Genomic DNA, 23,076 nt, shown 5'->3' on the forward strand with positions numbered 1-23,076 from the left:
TCCCTAAGCGATACATAGGCCTCCAAAAATTTGTCCCCAAAGTGATCGATGACCGGCCTCACTTTGTAAAGCCGGTCATAGGTGGGATCACTTCGGGGTGGATAATACGCATAATGCAGGCGTTTCCAAATGGCCTTGAACCGCTTCCGTGCCATGGCCATACTGTACAGCGGGGTCTGGTATAGGACGTCCCCGCTCCAGTACTGCCTGATACTTGGCTTTTTGACCAGGCCCATGTGCAGCACGAGGCCCCAAAATTTCCTCATTTCGGCTGCAGTGACGGCGTATCATTCATTGGACCTGGCCAAAAAAGAATCAGGGTGGTGGGCGATGAACTGCCTGGCGTACGGATTCGTCTGCTCCACCATGTGATTGACCAGGCTGTCACTGAAAAAATAACTGAAAAAGTCAAATTCAGTGAACCCAGCCGTGTCAATCTGGATTCCGGAGTCGCCAACAAACTCCGGAATCCGTGGCTGATAACCCTCTGGGGGTCTCCAGACAGGTTCACTGGAAGGGAGCTCCGGTAAAATCGTCTGGGGGGTCGGACTCCTAGTACGAGCGGCATCACCACTCACACTAGTGCCAGCCACTGGGGCACTTTCATGGGGGGTGCGTGGCCTCACCTGGCGGCGTCTCCGCCGCCGTGCAGGGGGCTCATCATCAGTACTAGATGATGAGGAGGACGATGAATAACACAGGAATGTTGGATCTTCATCGTCCTCACTGACAGATTCGGAGTGGGAGGCAAGAAAAGCGTATGCCTCCGCTACCGAAAATGCCCGGCGAGCCATCGCCTTTTTCTACGGTGGCGGGGGCGGTGGCGGCGGGGTGGGAGGGTGTGTGTGTGGGGGGTGGCGGGGATGTATGTAGTGTGTGTGCTTGGTGTATACTATATATAACGGTGTATGATTAGAAATCACACACCGTTATATGAACAAAAATAAAAAGCTGCGGCCAAAAAAAAATGGGGGCCAAATGCAGCGCCCTGAACCCCTAATAGGGCCCGGGTCAAGCTAAAAAATCTCAGCCAGACCCTTGGGGACCTATTAGGGGGTCAGGTGGGGGGGAATTATTTTTTTTACTTTTATTTTACTGTTTTACACTATTTTTTCCTACCTTTCCCAGTGGGGTTTTCTGTCCCTGCTCTATGGGGGATCATCGGTCCTGAGGGGGCTCCAATCCTCACAGGGGGGGGGGGGTCCCTGGCACCTTTGAACAGCTTTACGATCGTCCAGCCAATAGCAGCGCTCCTGGGGGGGTGACGAAATTGCCACCTCCCCATAGATACAGTGGGTGATAGGGGGTGTATTGCACCCCCGATCACCTTGTATCTTCGGGTCAGCGGGTCACACGTGAACCGTATGACCTGAATCGCGGCAGATCGTTAGTGTGAATTCACCAACGATCTGCCGCGATCGCCGACATGGGGGGTCTGATGACCCCCCCCCCCCTGGGCATTTGCGCGGGATGCCTGCTGAACGATATCAGCAGGCATCCCGGTGCGGTCCCCGCCCGGCGCGCGGCGCGGTCCGAAATTCCCACGGGCATATGGATACGCCCTGGGTCCTGAAGTACCAGGACGTCAAGGCGTATCCATACGCCCTAGGTCCTTAAGTGGTTAAAGGGCCAGTGCACCATTAATTGGTGCCTGGCCCAATCAGTACCTACACCTTCAATACATATAAAAAGTCACTTCGCCTTCCTGTCCTTGCCGGATCTTGTTGTCTTGTGCCCTGAGAAAGCACTTCTGTGTGTTCCATACCCTGTGTATCCAGACCCTTGCCATTGCCCCTGACTACGAACCATTGCTGTCTGCCCAGACCTTCAGCTACGTCCGACCTTGCTCTTGCCATGTCCCTGTGTACCGCGCCCGACTCAGCTGTCAGTGAGGTTGAGTTGCTATCGGGTGGAACGACCTGGGGGTTACCTGCCGCTGCAAGTCCATCCCGCTTTGCGGCGGGCTCTGGTGAAAACCAGTAACCCCTTAGATTCCGTTCCCCTGGTACGGCCCACGCCATCATCTCACTGACACAGAGGATCCACCACCTGTGTCCTCTCCGCATTCCAGTCCGGATCCTGACAGTTGTCATATGTTAAAGTCACATGTTTTGTTACCCAGAGAACATCAGGTGACCAGATGACCTGCAGCTAGCCTATGGGCTCCTTGCTCAGCCCCCCTTTATAAGGAAGGGAGGAGCTGCAATCTCCCTCTTTTATCATTCATTGCTCTAAATCCTGAGGTCAAGTCCAGTCCAGACATCTCAGAGCCAGTGTCCAGCACATCTGGAGGCCTCAAGCCTAAATTACAGCCACAAGTCAGTAAGTCAAGTCATCTCTGTCAGCTGTCACTATCTTCAGTCAAGTCTATTATAGTAAGCGTGGCCAGCTAAATTCTGTCAAAGTCACTGCAAGTCCCAACAAGCTGAGAGGTCCCCTGTGTTACTGGTCACCTCTCTGGGATCCTGGCCTAGCTGTAAAGACTGTACCATCTGTCTACCTCAGTAAAGCTACCGTTAGGCACACGCGCCGGAGCTGCAGGGACACCAGGGAGCTGACACAGAGGATGGTGAGTGATGGGCTGAGACACGCATGCGAGCACATCCCGCAATGCAAATCTCAGCCCCGCCGACAGGCAAGGAGCGCTCACAGCCGACGTGCAGATTTTACAATTTGTTAATTTTATTGATGGGGAATTGGATTTGTTTCTATTTGATGCAGATGGAAAGTGATTTTTTAAGGGGATGCAGGTTTTTTTTTTATTAAGAGGGTGCATGGTTTTATTTTATTAAGGGGGTGTGCTGAGTTTTATTTTATAAAGGGGGTGTGCTGTGTTTTAATTTATTAAGGGGGTGCAGGGGATTCCAATTATTGAGGGTGTTCAGGTGTTATTTTTTTAAGGGGGTGTGCAGGTTTTTATGTGTAGAGGTGTATGAATTGTGAGAGCAGTGCAATGGTTTTTATAACAAGGGGAGGGGATATGGATTTGATGTGTAGGGTGGGTGCAGGGATTTTATGTGTGGGGGGGGGGCAGAGCTGAAATAAAGGGCAAGGGATTTCTAGAAGGGAAAATACCATGGATATGTAGACAGGGGCAGGGCAGGAGTTTTCTAGAAGTTTTTTTCACCATCCCCTTCTACAAAACCCCTGTCCTGGTCCTCTTCAAAACTCCTGCACTTGTGCAATAAATATTATTGAAAACATTGAAAAAAGTTTGTGCCTGTTTTCTTACTTTCTTGGATTGGGGGGGATGAGGGCAAACACAGTGTCCGCCCTGGGTGGGGGGGGGGGGGAGGGGTACCAAACAAAGGGTCCGCCCGGGTGCCAAATGCTCTAGGTATGCCCCTGCAGCTAGTACATACCGCCAGGACTTGTTCCAGATAAATCTTCTCTGTGCAGAACTTATCGTCCGAACAGCACTGGCTCCTCACTTTGCCAGCGGATACTGGTCCTCTATATGAAAACAAAATTATAATGCTGCCAAACACTTCACCCTTTGAATATAATACTGCCACACACCGTGCCCTCTGAATGTAATACAACCACACACTATATTCTCTGAATATAAACCTGCCACAAACAGTACTTTCTGAATATAATACTACCATATACTGGGCTCTCTGAATATAATACTGACACACACTGTACCCTCTGGATGTATTACTACCACACACTGCGCCCTCTGAATATAATACTACCACACACTGTATCCTCTATATGTAATACTGCCACACACTATAACCTCTGAATATAACCTTGCCATACAGTGCACCTTCTAAATACCATACTGCAACATATTGTGGCCTATAAAAACTGTGCCACCCCAGAAATTTCTTATAATACACACCATACCTCTGAAATGCAAAACAATCTGTGCCCCTCACATATAGTAATATTGCTCCGTCCTGTGCCCGCACATATACAATATAATAATGCCCCCTGTCCTATGCCCCCCCCCACAATAATAATGCCCCTGCCCTGTGCCCCCAAATTAATAATAATGCCCCCTGTCCTGTGCCCCTACATAATAATGGCCCTGTCCTGTGCCCCACATAATAATAATGCCCGTCCTGTGCCCCTCCCTACATGTAATAATACCTCTGTCCTGTGCCCCCCAAGTTGCAATAATGCCCATAATACACACAGTGATGCCACAGTAGAGGGATAATACACATAGTGATGTCACAGTACAGGGTTAATATGCAATTATAGCACAGTACAGGGATAATACACGCAGCGATGTCACAGTACAGGGAAAACATACACAGTGATGTCACAGAACAGGGTTAGTATACAGTTACAACACAAAACTGGGTTGCAATTCACAGTGGGGGTTGGAGGGGTAGTGAGAAATGACAGGGGCCAGGGCACAGTATTTATAGTTTTCCCTGTGTAACCTGCCAGTCATGAGGTAAACTGTTCTCCTGCACTCTCATAAGCCAAGGCCTCCTCTTTTGCTGAAGTGAAGGTTAGGTTTCCCTTGGCTTGTAATTTCATCTCTCACACCACACACAAGTCTGTCTCCTAATAGTGACTCAAAACTGTTGGTAAAATTGCAGTTTTTTGACAATTTGTGCAGTTCAGCAATGTAAGCTGCAATACTTTCTCATCAAATCTTTCTTTATCATGAAATGAAAATACCTAACAGTTTCAGATGGGGTAGGAACAAAATGATTCTTTAACACTGTAATAATTTCCTTATAAGAATAGTCACTGGGTTTATTAGGTGACCTCAGAGAGTGGGCAATATTATATGTCTTGGGGCCTATAACCCTCAGCAGCACGGCTCGCTTCTGAATAGCATCAGAAGATACCTTATATGCATCTAGATAAAACATCAATCTTCCAGCATATGAATTCCATAAAGATCGGTTGGAAACATCAAATTCCTCCATATGACCGATGGTAGCCATGTTATAGTTGTAATATTGTGTAAACTGAGCAGGATAGTAACTAAAATTAAAGGGGTTATCCAGGAAAAAAAAACTGGCTCCAGAAAGTTAAAAAGATTTGTAAATTACTTCTACTAAAAGATCTCTGCCTAAGTAAAGATTGTCATAAACCAAAGATCCTTCTTCCAAACACACAGTGGGATGAATCAGGTGCTGAGACCAAGTAAAAGGTAAGTGAGGTTTATTACCCACAATGCAACACATTTCGCTGACTAGCCACTTCTTCAGGCAACGCTGAGGAAGCCGCTAGTCCGCGAAACGCGTTGCATTGTTAGTAATAAACCTCACTTACCTTTTACTTGGTCTTAGCACCTGATTCATCCCGCTGTGTGTTTGGAGGAAGGATCGTTGGTTTATGCTGTTCTTAATTGCGTGGAGTGGTTGCAGGGACCACCACTTTGATATACAAAACCCCATTGTTGTACTAGGTCTAAAGTACAATTTTCTGCGGTAAGCCCAGTTCATATATAACGTAACCACTGTGCTGAGGGTATTACACCACGGAGTGCATCCTGTTTTTTATCTTTCAAGTAAAGATTGGTTTCACTTCTATAAGAAGGGTAATCGATTTTGTACCTTTCTGGTGTAAGATAATGTAGTCTTGTCATCTCTGGATGGATGGGAAGAAATGAGATAGAGACTTCTGAACAGCTATAGTCTTTCTGTTGTTGAAGGATAGCACCATTTTTATTGGAGGCCAAATTGCATTTCACCCTTTGCCCCATCCTGTTGAGGATGCATTGGCACTAAAAACCTTCTCTTTATTATTAAGGTAACTAAGATCTGTTATAGTCTTTAAATTGTTTTGATGCTCTGGAATTTGCGAAACTGGAATGAATCCCTAGTCAAACAGACTTTTTGTACTTCCTTTAGCACCTGCATCTGAGTAAATAATTTAGGTTAGACATTATAGGACTTAATTTAGCTAGAGGCCAGAGGTGTCAGAAGCCTAACTTGCAGAGGAGGAACCTCCTTGTGGATTAAATCTTTTCTCTAACTTCTGGATCCTCTGTTTGCTTAGGCTAGAATATCTCAGCTCCAAAAAGCCTATTAGGCTGGTTTTCTATGGTGCACAACATTTTTTAGATTGGACATTAATTTCTCATGGTTTAATCCAAAGAGATCTCCTCCTTGCAGTATAGTGCGTCATAGAACACTTGCTGAACAGAGATCACTTAAAAGCAGAGACCAGAGCAACTTGTTTGACATTTTTGACACTATCCTCTCTGCATTTCCCTCAGTCAATGTCTTACTCTATGTATAGGAACAGAATTGAGGATTCTTTAGCAACAGTAAAAGAAGACAATGCAGTCTTAGTGTGAGCTGAAGCAGAGTATTATTCTGTGGTATCAATTTTGCGATCCATAGAGTTGTCAAATTTGACCTGTCATCACTGGGTACAATGGTACCTTAATATGAATGTATCACCTGGATTTTTATTTTCCTATTTTTTCATGTCCATCATGTTCAACAAAGGAGGTAAAGGGCGATTCTCTATTTATACATATACATTATTGTTATTTTGTTCTAAGAAAGTATCTCAGCCTGTTTGTTCTTTAGTTAGACTGTTTCCTAAATTACCTGTCATGGCAATGAACACATATCTCTCTGGGGCCAGCAGCTGCTGCCACCTCAAAATAGCAGTAGCCGTCGGGAGGTAGTGTAATTAATGTGGCATGCGCAGGCACAACAGCTGCGCTAATCATTAGCACGCCCCTGACTTCAGCTCAGTAGCACTGTAGCGGAGGTGAAGCTGAGCTGCATTCTGTGTGTGGACTGAATTCTGAAGAGTAAACCTTCCTTGGAGAAGTCAGCTGGCTACAAAGGGGAGCAGCGCCTGCCCTGAGCGGATAATACCTGACAGGCTGAGGTCAGGTTATAGAAGTTAAAAAAATTTTTTATAAAATAAATGCTACCTGGGGCTGTGGCCTACAACTATATGAGGAAAACTGTGAGCAGCACAGAGGGGTCTGTAACAAATATATAGGGGCAAGTTGACCCCATACAGTTGTTGTACCTAAACAACAAATTAACCCATAGGGGTTAAAAAAAAATCTCTTATAAGCGTGTTGACAGATAATTGATAATACTTAACTTTTATTGTGTGCTTATAAAATATAACATGAGAACATAACGTTTAAAAACACACCTCATACAGTGTCAATATTCAGTAATTAATATCCTATGATCACTACTCACTCAATGAACCACTAATAATCCCAGCTACCAAGACGGACGACACTATATTGGCCCTTTATAGAATATGGGGCGTATTTATCAAAAGGCCTCCACTAAACATATATCAGTACAAGGATATTAATATTTATATATATCCTTGCTTGGTATCCAATCCACCACTTGCTACTGCGGTGGTTGGAGACCGATATAGAATCAGGTGAAAACAGTCTCCAGCACTGTGTATCCGTGCTGGCTGGTTGTAGGGATAAGCCAGCCCCACACCACGCTGTGCACTGCAGGTGTCGGCTGGATAGAAGTGCAGAGATCGTGAATTAGTTAATAGTTCATTGTATTCACTGTATGTGATTATATTCACACAATGAGGTGCAAGTTTAAAATGAACTGCTGTCACGCCGACATGTTTCGCCCCTCACAGGGCTTTATCAAGCTTTGCTGCCGTTTGTCTCCTTGATAAAGCCCTGTGAGGGGCGAAACATGTCGGGGTGACAGCAGTTCATTTTAAACTTGCACCTCATTGTGTGAATATAATCACATACAGTGAATACAATGAACTTAATTCATGATCTCTGCACTTCTATCCAGCCCACACCCGCAGTGCACAGCGTGGTGCGGGGCTGGCTTATCCCTACAACCAGCCAGCTCTGATACACAGTGCTGGAGACTGTTTTCACCTGATTCTATATCGGTCTCCAACCACCGCAGTAGCAAGTGGTGGATTGGATACCAACCAAGGATATATATATATAAATATTAATATCCTTGTACTGATATATGCTTAGTGGAGGCCTTTTGATAATACGCCCCATATTCTATAAAGGGCCAATATAGTGTCGTCCGTCTTGGTAGCTGGGATTATTAGTGGTGCATTGAGTGAGTAGTGATCATAGAATATTAATTACTGAATATTGACACTTTATGAGGTGTGTTTTTAAACGTTATGTTCTCATGTTATATTTTATAAGCACACAATAAAAGTAAAGTATTATCAATTATCTGTCAACAGCTCGAGCGTGTTGTTTGGCCAATAATTAGTAGTGAGATACAGTTGTTGTAAGCTCCTTCTTGCTAAAAGTTGCCTCAATATAGTCTTATACCCTTCTGAGGGGTTTACAACAACTACAGGGATGCAACTATTAACAGAGTGGCCTACCCAAACTATTTTGGGCCCCCATACTATATGAAACAGTACATATACCTGTAACACTCACGTTTCAGAAGACAGGAAACCCGGTGTATGTGGATCCGCTGGACCTGTGTGGCAGATGACTCGGACCGTACCAGGGAGTGGAGTCTAAGATGCCGCTGGTTTTCACCAGAGACCGCCGCAAAGCGGGATGGACTTGCTGCGGCAGGCGGCACCCAGGTCGCTTCCCATGGCACGGCTCGACCACACAGGCGGCTAAGGAGATGCAAGGCACAGGAGGAATAAGACAGCTCCTAGTCAGGATAGCAGAAGGTCAGGGCAGGCAGCACAGCAGCGTAGTCAGGAACATAGCAAATGGTCAGTAGGCAGGCGGCAAGGATCAAGGTCAGGTCACGGAGCAAAGGATTAGATACACAGCAAGGCAATAACAGGAATGCTTTCTCTCAGGCTCAAGGCAATAAAGATCCGGCAGGGAAGTGAGGAGGGTGGAGGAATTTATCAATGAGCCACAGGTAAATTACACTAATGAGCGCACTGGCCCTTTAAATCTTAAAGCTCTGGATTGCACGCACCCTAGGGGACGGGGACACGTGCGCCAGAGCAGAGAGGCAGAGGGGGGGGGGGCAGGAGAAGCACCAGGTGAGTGACGTACTGGGACTCGCATGCGGGCGCATCCCGCGATGCAAGACCCAGCCCCGCCAGCAGCAGCCGGTTACCGGGACTCTGCGCTCCCGGACAGCGTGTGCGACCAGAGCGCATAACGTAACAATACCCATCGAGAATTAACCTCTTTAGGACATCTGGCCGACCTGTACGGCTTAGTCCTGCTCCAGTTATATCATGAAAGTGTAAAAAATTAAGTAGTTAACAAATGTGAAAAGGCCTCCAATAACAGTTTGAATCCCCCCCCTTTTTCTTTTTTTTTTTAAATAAAATTATGTAAAAAAAAACAAACAAAAAAAAAACATTAACTTATGTGGCATCACTGCATGTGTAAAAATATTAAAATATTAACATTAAAATATAATGTTAATTAACCTTTTAAGGACCCAGCCTTTTTTTTACCTCAAAGGGGTAGTCCAGTATTGAAAAACTTATCCCCTATCCTAAGGATAAGGGATAAGTTTCAGATCACGGGGTACGACCGCTGAGGCCCCCCACGATCTCCTGTACAGGGCCCCGACTCACTGGCCAGATTGCGCGTGTTGACCACAGCACAAAGCGACGACCAACACGCCCCCTCAATACAACTCTATGGCAGAGCCGGAGATTGCCGAAGGCTCTGCCATATAGTTGTATTGAGGAGGCGTATAAGCCGCTGCTTCGTGCGGTGGTCAACACGCCCCCTACCCGCGGGCTGTCCGGGCCCCATACAGGAGATCCCAGGGGCCCAAGCGGACGGGACCCCTCCCCCCCCCCCCCCCGGCGATCCTTAGGATAGGGACTCTGCCCTTTATTGCAATTCTGACCACTGTCACTTTATGTATTATGCATTAATAACTCCAAGATGCTTTTACCTTTTATTCTGATTCCGAGACAGTTTTTTCATGACATATTCTACTTTAACATAGTGGTAAATTTTTGTCATTACTTGCATCCTTTCTTGGTGAAAAATTTTGTATTTTTCTAACTTTGAAACTCTCTGCTTGTAAGGAAAATGGATATTCCAAATAAATTATATATTGATTCACAAATACAATGGGTGAGATTTATCAAAACCAGTGCAAAGGAAAAGTTGTCCAGTTGTCCATAGTAACCAATCAGATCGCTTCTTTCATTTTACAGAGGCCTTGTTAAAAATTTAAGTGGAGAGCTGATTGGTTGCTATGGGCAATTGTTTTGGTTTTAAAACTTGGAAGACAATGTACTCTGGACTGGTACATTGGTGTATAGTTCTGGGGAATTTAAATTAGGAAATAGGATCAAAAATGTAGTGCTCCATGGATGTGTGATCATTTTTTTATTTGATTATTTTTAATGCAGAGGCCCGGCAAGTGTCACACTGAGTGGTGTGGTCCTTCCGAATGCCCCTCAGGTGGAGGACCTCACCTGAAAAGTGTTGGCCGGGGATGATCCGGGGAAGTGAAGTTCCAGAGGTGCTCTCACCCGCTCTTTGGCGGTCACCAAAGATAAGGGAGGGCCTTTAGACCTTCCTCTTAGAACTCCAGGAATGTCCCTGTGTTGCCAGCAAACTGGGACATGTACCATGTAGACAGTAACTTTTTTGTACCATGTCTGTGTTTTCTGCATGGCATCATATGGCTTGAGGAATTGATCAGAGAGATCAACTCCTACCATATACCGATTGTAGTCCAGAATACAATCAGGCTTGAGGACCGGTCCCACGGTACCTCGCACAGGGACAGGGGTGCTGCCGTTCTCTTGAATTGTGGTGAGCATAAGGACATCCCTCTTGTCCTTATGCCAGACCAGCAATAGGTTTTCATGGGAAAAGGCACAGGACTCACCCCGGGGATAGGAGTATGTAGGGGATGGGGCGGAAGGCCTCTTTGATTCTTCTGGACTATCCCACAAGCGACCGTGGATCTGGCGGCGAGGGATGTGAAGAGAGGGATACTAGTGTAATTTATCCACGTAAAGGTGGTAACCTTTATCTAGCAATGGGTGCAAAAGGCCTCAAACAATTTTCCAGCTACTCTCGCAAAGTTTATACATTTTAATGCAATACGGCTCTCGCTTGGTTGGGATTTATTGCCAGAAGCTGAGTCTCCCCTTAAAGCTGATCAATCAATAACTTATCAATAGCGACCTCCCGACCAGGGACATAGGCCTCCCAAAATTTGGCCGCATTATCAGCATAATGCAAACATTTCCGAAGGGCCTCGAACCGAGGATGTGTCATGGCCATACTGTAGAGCGCGGTCTGGTAGAGGATGTCCCCGCTCCAGTACTGCCTGACACTGGGTTTTTTAACTAGACCCATATGCAGCACAAGGCCTCAAAAGGTCCTCATTTCGGCTGCATTGACGGCATAACATCCATTGGGTCTAGCTAAAAATGAGCCCAGGTTTGCAGTGACGAACTGTTGGGCGTACAGGTTCATCTGGTCAACCATCAGATTGACAAAGTCGTCACTGAAAAAAAAACTCAAATAGTCCATTTCAGTGAACCCGACGAACTTGCCAACAAACTCAGGAATCACAGGCTTGTGGTCCGCTGGCTGAGTCCAGACAAGTTCGCCGGTACGGTGCACCAGTAAACTTGGCTGGGGGGGTTGTCTAGTATGAGCGCCAGGGGGACTCATACTAGCATGGGGCACATGGTCCGGAGCAGAGAAGGTTTGGGGCCTCGCATGGCAGCGAGTCTGTACCCTTGGTGGCTCATCATCAGAAGATGACTAGGAGGATGAGGAAATATAGAAGGTCTAGACTTCCTCGTCCTCCGTGGTGCTTTCAGTGTCGGAGGCAAGTATGGCATATGCCTCCTCAGCTGAAAATGGCCTGCGGGCCATTTCCCTGCTCTGATGGGGGGGGGGGGGGTGAAGTGTATATGTATATAAATATATGGGGGGGGGGATTTAATGATGTGCATGCTGCGTGTGGTGTGGTGCAGGACTACCACCATAACCCGCCCTAATCTACTAACTAACCCGCCCTAAGAACAAAAATATAAAAATATTAAATAAAAACTAAACTAAAAAAAGAAAAGAAAAAGAAACTTAAAAATAAAAAAGACTTCTAGCACAAAAAACCCTGTGCCAAAAAGGAAAAAAAGCATTTACCTAATCAGTTGTGTGCACACTGATTAGCGCTTGGTGGCAGTAGGGGGTGCAGAACAGTGGCTGGTGGCACGTACACAGACTCCCACAGAAAAAAACACGAAAACTAAAATAAAAAAAACTATTAAAACCTGAAAAAAAGCACCTGCCTGAAAAAAAAAACCGCTGATCAGTGATAAATCACTGACAGCTGTGGGGCCAGCTGCACACAGATGCACGATCTGTCCACACAGCACAGGCCTGCTACTGGTGGCAAGGATCGCCTATAGGTTCAAAAAATAAAATAAAAAAGACACTTTAATCCCCAAAAAGTGCCTTCTTCACAAAAAAAACACTGATCAGTACTACGGGACTGATCAGTGGCGGGTGTGCTTTAGCTAATAGTGGCGGACCGCTGTTTTATAGCTAAGAGGGCCCGGCCACACGTTTAGCACAAGAAAAAAGTTGTACCTCCAAAAAAAAAGCTGGGGGCAAACCACAGCGACCCTGTAGAACCTGGGTCACGCAGCTTAAGGTGCAACGGACCAGCGGACACCTACCTACCTATTTTTTATCACCTAATCTCTCCCCGCCACCTAATCTCTCCCCATCTAACCTAAAGCTGTCCCTAATTGCTAATAGTGCCTGATGGCACTGAAATAGTGGTGAAAAACACTTTTTTTCTTCTGAAGGGGGAAGATGGCAGCACGGGGCTCCATCCTGTTCACCAGCTTACAGATGTGTGGTGGGCAGAACAGAGCAGCATGCACCTTCACTCACCTCCCCCCTCCCCATACTGCCGTGATTCGTGCGATCACTATGGCCGCCTAATCACAGCTGTGCTGGGGGGTGGCCACACTGCCACCTCCTAGAACAGTACGGATGATGATCGTTGGTGTATATTAAACCACCGATCATCATCCTTATCTAGGTCATCGGGTCAAGTGACCCAGATGACCCGGAATCGCTGCAGATCACCGGTTTGTATTTACCTTTGATCTGCGCCGATCGCTGATATGAGGGATGCTCATGATTTCAGCAGGCATCTGGCTCCAATCCCTGCCCAGCGGGGAACGGAATCGCCGCAGATCAACGGTCTGAAATGACCGTCTTACAGCCTGCGCTCCAGTCGCACATGTCAGCATGGCCAGGGCCGGGATGCGCATTGCGGGACTTGCCCGCATGCGAATCCCAGTCTGCCCCATCTCCTAGGGTGCGCACACGACAGAGCTCTGAGATTTAAAGGGCAAGTATGCCCATAATTACTGTTTGCACCTAACACTACCTTATAAAGTCCCTGAACCTCCCACACTTCCCTGCCGGATCTTCAGTGCCATTTGCCTGAGAGAAAGCGTACCCATTGCCTGTTTGCCATTCTCGTGTATCCAGACCTTCCTGCTACGTTTTTTGACTACAAACCTTTGCCGCCTGCCTTGACCTTCTGCCACGTTTCACTATGCTACAGGCTCATCCTTCTGTACCTCGCCTTGCCCAGTTACCTGTGTGGTCGAGCGGTGTCGGGGGGGGGGGGGTAGCGACCTGGGTGTCGCCTGCTGCAGCAAGCCCATCCTGCCTTGCGGCGGGCTCTAGTGAAAACCAGGAGCACCTTAGACTGCACTCCCCGATACAGTCCGAGTCATCAGCCACACAGGTGGAGGATCCACTTCCAGCTCTGTGACAGCCTCCACCCTGGTGCGTGACAGACCGGACCCCCCCCCTCGGCGATATGCCGGAATGCCTGCTGAACAATCTCAGCAGGCATCCCAGTCTGGTCCCCGCCCGGCGAGCGGTGGGGACTGGAGAAACGCAGGGCGTACCTGTATGCCCTGAGTACTTAAGGACTCGGGAACAGGGGCGTACGTGTACGCCCTGCATCCTTAAGTGGCTAAACCACACAGTCAATGTAAAAAAATACCTAATCCAAAGTTGAATATTTTTGGTCACTTTATATAACAGAAAAACATTTATAAAAAGGGATCAAAAAGTCTCATCAAAACAAAAATGGTATCAATAAAAACTTTGGATCACAGCACAGAAAAAAAAATACAGCCTTGTTTATGGAAAAAGAATTAAGGGGCTTAGAATACAAAGATTTAAGGCATACTAATTTTCATACAAAATGTTATAATTTTTTTTTAAAGTAGTAAAATAAAACAAATCCTAAATAATTTGGGTACTGTTTAATATCTATAGACCGACAGACTTTAGATAAAGTGTCCATTTTACCTGAAAGTGCACTGTGTAGAAATGGAAGCCCGAAAAGTAATGGTGTTTTTTTTGTTTCAATTTTGCCCCACAGATACAATTTTTTTGTTTTATCATAGATTTGATGGTAAAATGAGTGATGTCATTGTTTTTTGTTTGGGACTGGCCCTGGGAGGCAGAGTTCGGGCAGGTCACAACGGAGGAGGCCCAGGATTTGAGTTGTGTTCTATAATAATATAATGTGTTCTAATAAGTCAGCCCTGAACAGCCCTGAATATGGCAGCCCTGAACATGTGTAGTCTCTATGGGAGGAAATAAAGGGAGGGAAAATCTCTCTCTCTCTCTCTCTCTCCTTCAATCAATTTTCCTGACATTCTTTATTAGTTTAAATACTTTTATGATTGTCTGTAATGTTTCCTATATATTGGATATTGATCTTGATCTTCTCAAAGTGCAAAGATAACAAAGGCATCATCCCATGCAGGACCAGATCCATTAAAGGGGTACTCCGCCCCTAGACATCTTATCCCCTATCCAAAGGATAGGGGATAAGATGTCAGATCGCCTGGGTCCCGCTGCTGGGGACCCCGGGGATCGCTGCTGCAGCACCCCGCTATCATTACTGCGCAGAGCGAGATCGCTCTGCACGTAATGACGGGCAATACAGGGGCCGGAGCATCATTACGTCATGGCCCCGCCCATCGTGACCTCACGCCCCGCCCTGTCAATACAAGTCTATGGGAGGGGGCGTGGCGGTCATCACGCCCCCTGCCATAGACTTGCATTAAGGCGACGGGCCGTGAGGTCATGAGGGGCGGAGCCATGACGTCACGCTGCTCCAGCCCCTGTATCGCCCGTCATTACGCACAGAGCGAACTCGCTCTGTGCTGCAATGATAGCGCAGTGCCGCAGCGGCAATCCCGGGGGTCCCCAGCAGCGGGACCGCGGCGATCTGACATCCTTTGGATAGGGGATAAGATGCCAGGTGCGGAGTACCCCTTTAAGGTTGTTATTAGACATCTACCTAAAAAACAAATGTTGGTTACTTCTCTGTAGGACAACAGGGATGTTGAAAATATTTACAAGGAAACACTGGACCTTAAAATTTAGAAAATAGGGCCACGGTTACGATTTAAATATGTTCCAATACGCTACAGACAAAGCATATACAAAATAGAGCGACAGTGTATGGTTGAGGTATGAGGAGATTACTATATTTGCCCGCAATTTATGAAACTCATTGCTCAAGATTGATAAATTTAGCGCATCTGCACATAATTTAGAAGTCAACAAAAGGGGTAAACTGCTTCTACCATACACAAATAATGATACTTGTCCCCCAATGTGTGTGTGTGTGTGTGTGTGTGTGTGTGTGTGTGTCTGTGTGTGTGTGTGTGTGTGTGTGTGTGTGTGTGAATGTATGTATGTATGTTCCAGCATCACATCCAAACGGCTAAAGATATTAACAGGAAACTTGCACACCTGTTACTTATATGTCAACAACAAACATAGGATAGATGATTTTACCCTAACTCACCCCCATTTGCCAGGGTCGGGGTTTTTGTTTAAAGTTCCATACAAGTCTATGGGAAATATATGTTACTGCATAACTTCCAGACGGCTGGAGATATTTTGATAATACTTGGTCACATGTTACTTATATGTCCACTTAAAATAGAGGATAGTTAATTTAACCTTTAACTACCCCATTTGTGAGGGTCGGGGTTTTTGTTTAAAGTCCCATGCAAATCAATGGAAAATGTATGTTCCCACATAGCTTCCGTACGGCTGGAGATGTTTCAATAATACCTGGTACACATATTACTTATATGTTGAATTAAAATAAATAATAGTTAAATTAACCCTTACCTACACCCTTATATAAAAGATGGGTTTTTGTTTCAAGTCCCATGCAACTTTATGGGACTTCCAGTATCTTACTCCACAAGCTCCGCTCTGCATCTACTGGTGAATGTGTCAATCCGACTTTCAAGCCACACCACATCTCACAAAGACACACCCACATTGTAAGCCCCACCCCTTTTATTATCTACCCTTTTTGAGCATCTGTCTGGCTTGCAAATCACGCCCAGTCTCACAAAGCCACGTCCCCTTCTATTTTCAGCTTACAATATCTTCATCACAAATCAGCCCCACCTGAGGACAAGATATGAGGACGGGATGTGAGGTCGGTATATGAGGTCATGATAGGAGGATGGGATATGAGGTTGAGATATTGATTTTCCTCCCCAACAAGGATTAGGAAGGAAAAACTGGGCAACGCTGGGTACTCAGCTAGTACAGTGGGGATCAAAAGTTTGGGCACCCAAGGTAAAAATTTGTTTTTATGTGCATAAAGAAGCAAGGAAAGATTGAAAAATCTCCAAAAGGCATCAAATTACAGATTAGAAATTCTTATAATATGTCAATAAAAGTTAGATTTTATTTCCATCATTTATACTTTCAAAATAACAGAAAACAAAAAAATGGCGTCTGCAAAAGTTTGAGCACCCTGCAGAGTTAATATCTTGTACTGCCCCCTTTGGCAAGTATCACACCTTGTAAACGATTTTTGTAGCCAGCCAAGAGTCTTTTAATTCTTGTTTGAGGGATCTTTGCCCATTCTTCCTTACAAAGGTCTTCCAGTTCTTTGAGATTTCTGGGCTGTCTGTCACGCACTGCTCTTTTATGGTCTATCCGTAGATTTTCAATTATGTTGAGGTCATAATTCTGCAGGGTGCCCAAACTTTTGCAGACGCCATTTTTTTTGTTTTCTGTTATTTTGAAAGTGTAAATGATGAAAATAAAATCTAACTTTTATTGACATATTGTAAGAATGTCTAATCTGTAATTTGATGCCTTTTGGAGATTTTTCCATCTTTCCTTGGCTTCTTTATGCACATTAATACAAATTTTTACCTTTGGTGACCAAACTTCTGATCCCCACTGTAAGTAATAAAATACTGATATGGGTTTGTTATAAATCTCCAAGTTTAATAGAAGTAGCAGTAAATTTTGTATGGGACAGTTCACAATCATCCAGTTTCCCAATTTTGACGCCGGATGGTTGGACATGCTGGAAAGCCCTGGACAAGGGAATGCAGCTTGCTGCGTTCCCTTGTCTGGTGTCAGAAACAAAGGACACCGGATGCCATACAACTGATGACAACTGACACACGTTGTCATGAATTGCGTCGAGATTTAGGCTGAGTTCACCTATGCCGGATTCCAGACATATGTGAACCCAGCCTTAGAAGGATGCTTCCACAATACTGTAGGGACAGGAAATAGAGAATTTCCCCACTTTACTGTAGTGCTTACCAAATCACTACAGAGAGTTCATTATAAATCCCTCACTTATTTTCATGAAGGGACTATAAGGTGTTGAGACTGTTGCCATCATAAAACATTTGTGGAAATCGAATTATTAAGGACACAGACCATTCTGCATTATTTGTTTTACCCCCTTGTGTTCTAAGAGGCATAACTTTCTTTTTCCATCTATAGACCGATATGAGGGATTGTTTTTTGTGCAACCAACTGTACTTTGTAATGATACCTTTCATCTTACCATAAAATCTATGACAAAACCCAAAATTATAATTTGTGGAAGGAAATTAAAAAGAAAACTGCTAATTTTGGGAGGTTTCGTTTTTACACTGTATGCTTTACGGTATATGTTTTCTTTATTCTGTGGGTCAATATGATTAAAATAATACCCATGTTTACATGATTTACTGTTACTAAATTTTTTAACATAATACTATTACTAAACTTTTTTAACATAATAAGTATCTTGAAAATTGCCCTATCCTGCCCCCTACAGCATTTTTTGTGATCTGTAGTTTTTATCTGTACCATTCTTGTTTTGATGAAACATTATCGCTTTTTTTTCTGACATGTGATTTAAATATTAATGTTACTCTCTAGGTTTGACCCTTACTTGTCCTGATTGTTGGTTTCTGACTTGTCCATAGTTAATTCCTTATGATTTTGCACGTTATGCACTTTTGTATTTGTCTGTATGTTGCAGACCTGGCCTGTCTGACTTCTGTGATGTCTCATGCACTAAGCTTAGTATAGGGAACATCGCCCAGTACGGGGGCCCCATTTAGGCCACCATATTAGTAGGGACAGTGTTTGAGTTACCACTAGTCTGCACTGTTCCCTACCTCGGAAATGACTGAATCATGAGCACCGAAATCAGTTAACTGAAATCAGAAACCGTTGAATTAACTATTCTATATTTTAAGTGGACATATAAGTAACATGTGACCAAGTATTATCGAAATATCTCTAGCCGTTTGGAAGTTATGCAGTAACATATATTTCCCATAGAGTTGTATGGGACTTTAAACATAACCCCCGCCTCTGGCAAATGGGGGTGAGTAAGGGTTAAATTACCTATCCTATGTTTGTTGTTGACATATAAGTAACATGTGTGCCAAGTTTCATGTTAATATCTTTAGCCGTTTGGATGTTTTTGTGGAACATGCATACATACATGCACACACACATTGAGTTTTATATATATATAGATTGTTCCAAATTAACCGCTGGGTATCGGTAAATAACCACAGATACCTCGGACATTATTTCTGTGAGCTGCACACATTTTTTTCTTTTTCTTTATTTAAATGTCAAAGGTACCATCTAGCAGATATTGGATAGATGTAAAATACCACATGTGATAGATATAAAATACCACAGGGGCCAGGAGTTACCAAATGATGTAATAGAAGAGAAAAGGCAACATTGTGCCCTCTAACTCTATTTCCTCCCCACCTGCTGTCCCTGCCTTTTGAGGGACCCACCTCCTTAACAAGGTGGCCTCAGCCACGGTAACATTCCCTTAACTATAATAAGGTGAGGGATAAAAAAAAAAAAAAAAACTAGGACCAGAGACAGAACAGGGGATGTTAACAACACACTTAACAACACTCCAAGATCATGTACCAAAAACAACCACCAAAAGAAAAAAAACTATATACACAATAAATATAAAACTCCTACATAGAAAGATTACGATCTATAGTCCACCAAGGTAGAATAGATGACCCAGCAGATACCAGAAAATGTCAACTATGAGATAATATTACTAACACTGTATCAACACAATGAATGGACGGATTTCAACAAAATACCAAATGCATCAGGTAGTGTCGCCATCCATGGCACTCCAACAAATATTTAGCAGTACTACAGTTCAAATGAACAGTTCCAATGCATTCTCCCCATCTAATACAGCCCTATTAACTCATTTGACCAGTATTTTTTTTTTGCATGCTTTTAAATATTAAATTAAAGGTGCATAACGTGTTCCTTTTTGTTGGCAGATACCTACCAGTGTTAAGATGCACATGGAGGTATCAAAATTCCATCTTTTTTGGTGTAGCAACAGGTCTTGAGTCTAGCAAGAGAAGATGCAGTGGTTTTTTCCAAACATTCCAAAAGTTCTCCTTTTTGGGAGTTGTAACAGGATTGGTTTCCCAAAATACAAAAAAAAAGAAATAACTTTTGTATAAAAAGCTGGAAAAATGGGATCATGGGTTATGTACGTGTAGGCCTGGCTGGTAGTAGCAGCACTAAGGGTTGGGGACTGGTGGTAGTTGTAGTGGCCAGCAGGCACTGGTGGACTAGTGATAGTTGTTGCCAGCGGTCAGCAGGCACTGGTGGGTGGATTAGTGGTAGTTGTAGCAAGTGGACAGCAGGAAGTGTTTTTAAATCAGGTTTTTGAATTCCTCACTGATCCATGACTGATTCACTTTAGCAAACCAAGCTAGAAATGATCTATATTTAGTTTAACTCAGAAAATACAAGTAAAACACAGGTCAGCCCACAGCACATTGCTTTGCTTAAATTGCTCTGTAATATAGTGTGACAGCTTTCTATGGGCTCATGCTGTCAGACTGCTGGGATTTGTAGTGCAGCAACTGGACACAGTAAGGCACTACACAATAGTTTTCTCAAACTGCTTTGTGTTGTAGCGTAAAAGCTCTTTGGGATCAGTAGTTCCACTGTGAGTTTTTCTGTGCACATCTTTCTTTCTAAGATGGCGGCCACAACACAATGAATTAGAATATATCACTCCTTTGAGACCCACCCTTATGCTGTCTCTTAACTGGCCTGGGGTGCCAACTTTACACCGTTAGTCTAGTCTGCCCACAGATGCCACATTGCACTGTGCCCATTCCCACACTTTCCTAATGAGTGTTGCATAATGACCCCATTTAATGTACCATATAATGCATTAAAGGGCTTGTTCTTTTGCAGGCTGAGCTATGGTTTACTGTGCTATAAAAATTGCATATTTTATTAATTCAAACATTTCCGGGCACGACAATATTTATATATTTTTTCTATGTTCAGAATTTTAGTTATGTATGATATATAGCAGGTTTTGACCTTTTTTTAAAATTTGTTTTTTTTTGTTACATTTTAAAAACTGCATTTTACTTTATTTAAAAACTGCATTTTACTTTATTTCCTTCATTAAAGTCCCCCTAGGGTCCTTGAATATGTGATTGCTTGATTGCATAATGGAGGGAGTCATCACCCTCTGGCTAAGGCTGGGTTCACACTGCACTAATACAGTGCATCCAAGCGATATGTTGGATCCTGTCGCAACAGAGATGCTACTATATTCTGTGATGCACTACTCCATATCCTTTCATTAGAGATGTCGCGAATTGTTCGCCGGCGAACAGTTCCCAGCGAACTTAGCATGTTCGCGCTCGCATGGCCGGGCGAACATATGTGAAGTTCAATTCGTCCCCTATACTTTAACATTGCGGTAAACTTTGACCCTGTGAGTCAGAGTCAGCAGACACATTACAGCCAATCAGCAGCAGTCCCTCCCTTCCAGACCCTCCTACCTCTTGCACGGATGCCATTTTACCATCATTCGGCATGCTGCAGGCTTAGAAAGTGGAGGGACAGAGAAGCTGCTCCTGCTGTAATAGGGAAAGTAGCTAGGTGGTGTATTCAGGGTCTACTTTACTCCTAAAGCACTAGTCTAACATCTGCTTTAAGGACAGCACCCAAAAAAGCCCTTTTTAGGGCTCAAATATCAGTCCGTGTGTCTTGCAACAGCTGGAGGCACCCTGGTTGGGAGGGAACCGCTGGTTAAAAGGGGTACTCCAGTGTAAAACTTAAGTTCCTTCAAGCAACTAACTACAGTATTAAAAGGGCTATAAGTTCAGTCCATGTGTCTTGCAACAGCTGGAGGCACCCTGGTTGGGGACCTCTACTTAAAAGGGGAACTCCACTGGCAACCTTTTTTGCTCATTGTCACACTAGTGCAAATCACATTTGGTGTGACAGTTGTTCAAATTTAAAAAAAAATATCCCTTTTTTGGCTGTGAAATAAAACCAGTACTGCCTAAAAGGGGGCTCTAACTATGTGCTTCCTAATATGGGGGGATCTATGTTCTGCCTAAAGGGGGGGCTCTATGTGCTGCCTAAAGGGGGGCTCTATGTGCTGCCTAAAGGGGGGCTCTAACTATGTGAAGCCCAAAGGGGGGATCTAACTATGTGCTTCGTAAAGGGGGCTCTATGTGTTGCCTAAAGGTAGGCTCTACCCATGTGCTGCCTAAAAGGGGGCTCTAACTATGTGCTGCCTAATATGGGGAATCTATGTGCTGCCTAAAGGGGGGATCTAACTATGTGATGCCTAAAGGGGGGCTCTATGTGCTGCCTAAATGGGGCTAAAGCACGTTATTCCCAAAAATTGAGGAATAATAGGTGATTTATGCCCTTTATGGATTAAAACCAGACTCTGCATCAACTATGTAATTTTCCATGGGAGTTTTGCCATGGATCCCCCTCCAGCACGCTACAGTCCAGGTATTAGTCCCCTTGAAACAACTTTTAAATCACTATTGTGGCCAGAAAGAGTCCCTGTGGGTTTTAAAATTCACTTGCCCATTGAAGTCAATGGCGGTTCGCCGGTTCGCGAACATTTGCGGAAAATTTTATGTTCGCAACATCACTACCTTTCATGTCAGGACAAGTAGATCACCTCCTGACAAAGTGGGTAACAAAACATATGTCAAGGTGTTTGGTGGGTGTCCCCATATCGCACATCCAAGATGTCCACTACAAGTACTTATAACTATGATATTTCATGTGGTTATTTTCATGAGTATCATTTGAAATGTTTATAGCTGCTGCAGCACATTGCTATGTACAATACGATTTACATAGATAATCTTTTGATTGCCTTTGGGGTATATGTGCAATAGTAACAACATATATATTTAATCCTGTAATGCTCTTGGTTGTGCGTAAAGGGGTATTCCAGGCAAAAACTGTTTTTTATATATCAACTGGCTCCAGAAAGTTAAACAGATTTGTAAATTAATATCAAATAACACTAGGTGGGGGTATTCTATCTATCTAAGTAGTGTATTGTCCAAGAAATTAGCCTAAAATGGTATCCTCAAACCACTGGAGAAAATAATATAAAGCAGAATGGATTGCCTGGTTCTCAAGGACTGGGTAAGAAATAAATAATAAATAGATAAATAATAAGTTAAAAATAAATAGGTAATGGATGTGATGGTGTGTGTCAGTAAAGGATTGTGTGGATGTGAAGGAAAGCGGTGTTGGTTAGTGTTGGTGTGTTGTAACAAATGAATTCAGGGGATAAATAGATATTAGTGTGTTGCAATAAATCATGTGCTGACCATGTCCAAAGTGTAACAATTTTTATTTGATACAATGCATATACATAACACTATAAAACAAGTGCTGGATCCTGGGGCACTACCTTACAGCGCTTAGAGTAAAAGTTAGAAAAAACTCTTCAAATAATTTGACATGAAAGTTAAAAATTAAAATTAATGGACCAAGCTCAA

General features: G+C 44.1%; 1 protein-coding gene across 3 annotated transcripts in view; it reads left to right on the top strand.

Moving 5' to 3' along the window:
• The window catches only part of SH2D2A (SH2 domain containing 2A), a 258,266-nt gene that overhangs the window by 198,882 nt on the left and 36,308 nt on the right, over positions 1–23,076 (top strand). The gene's annotated exons all lie outside the window — the stretch shown is intronic.

The sequence above is a fragment of the Hyla sarda genome, chromosome 11, assembly GCF_029499605.1.
Source record: "Hyla sarda isolate aHylSar1 chromosome 11, aHylSar1.hap1, whole genome shotgun sequence".
Classification (NCBI taxonomy): domain Eukaryota; kingdom Metazoa; phylum Chordata; class Amphibia; order Anura; family Hylidae; genus Hyla; species Hyla sarda.